The 1,517-nt window shown below is 44.9% G+C and overlaps 1 protein-coding gene across 4 annotated transcripts in view; it reads right to left on the bottom strand.

The window, feature by feature from the left end:
* Positions 1–1,517, bottom strand: part of PDE1C (phosphodiesterase 1C) — a 385,889-nt gene that overhangs the window by 168,490 nt on the left and 215,882 nt on the right. The window lies entirely within an intron of this gene.

Raw genomic sequence — 1,517 nt, 5'->3', positions numbered from 1 at the left:
TGGAGAGGTTTTTTTTTTCGCTATAGGGCGCGTGCGCTCGCCAGACAGACAGAGACATAGAGACAGAAAGCGAGAAATCACCCCCCAGGGGGGATGGTCACGCCGCAATCCCTTCTCCTCCATTCTCCTCTCGGGATCTTGGGCACGCACGCACACGCGCCCGGCGTGAGATTTAAGCTACCGGGTCCGAGACGCGAACCACGGTTGACTACATGGGAGTCCGGCGACATAGCCATTACGCTAACTGCTGGTTCCCCCTAGGATCTATTTCTTGACAGAATAGTTTAAAATGAGCTCTTTCATCACTGGTCAATTAATAGCCATTAATCTCAAAACTTTCTAAAATTCCTGAATTTCATTAGAAAGTAGTTACTTAGTGGCTTAACTTTGTAACTTAGAAAACTGTCCTAGGCTGGACTGGGTACTATTCCCTACCCAAATGAGGGCAGGAAAGCCCCACAGTACTACATGTTGAGTGTATGTACATTTGTTTAACTTTAGATGTTGCTAAAAATGAAACTGTCAGAAAAGCACAAGCAAAAATAAATTGGAATAAAATGCTACGAAACCCACTTTTCTATACTTGTCCATTCTGCCCAAGATTATTCCCTCTGAGGAAGAGGAAGCAGCTCTTCAAATGCCAGTGTGGCCACAATGGTTACTGTCTCCAGCTTTGTTCAGTTAGAAGGAATGATAAAAGGAACTGGATCTTTTATAGAACTTGCCCTGTATATCCCAATGAATCATGAGCCTTAAAACTCATTTGAATAAAACAAAAAGAGCCCACTTTAGCTCATCACATCCGTGTATTTGTAAGGCATAGGCATCTCTGCGTGCTTTTCACACACCTGCCTCCTCCGCATCACTCCCGTCTACTGTCACTTATCTAAATGTCATAGAAAATAACTTAAAACAACTCCTCCAAATGAGAGGCTCCAAAGAGACTTAGAGGCTTATATCTTAATACCACCTGATGATGCCATCTGAGCATTCTTTTGGTGATTTGTTTGCTTCTATAATTGACAACTGGTTAAAATGTAGACACTTAAAACACTCACTGATACTTTCTGGGTGCTTCCTGTGTGCAGGCCCGATAGCAAGATCTGGCAATAGAGAATGCACTGCCTTCCCTCCGAGATGGCAGAAGTGAATCAGTACCTGTGAGGCAGTACTAGGAGCAAGATGGCAGAGGCGTGAGGGTGAGCTGAGAAAGCATAGACGTAGCTAGTGAGTATTAAAATTTTATTTCATTGAAATTAGGCTTATCTGGGAACCAGCAGTTAGCATAATGACTATGTCGCTGGACTCCCATGTAGTTGACCGCGGTTCGCGTCCCAGACCCGGTGGCTTAAAACTCAGGCCGGGCGCGTGTGCGTGCATGCCCAAGATCCTGAGAGGAGAATGGAAGAGAAGGGATTGCAGCGTGACCATCCACCCTGGGGGGTGATTTCTCGCTTTCTGTCTCTATGTCTCTCTCTGTCCGTCTGGCGAAAACCTCTCAAAAAAAAAAAAAAAAA

This window comes from Tupaia chinensis, unplaced genomic scaffold (assembly GCF_000334495.1).
Source record: "Tupaia chinensis unplaced genomic scaffold, TupChi_1.0 Scaffold149666_1, whole genome shotgun sequence".
NCBI classification, from domain to species: Eukaryota; Metazoa; Chordata; class Mammalia; order Scandentia; family Tupaiidae; genus Tupaia; species Tupaia belangeri.
Note: the sequence above shows the minus strand (reverse complement) of the source record. Positions and strands in the feature narration are given on the sequence as shown.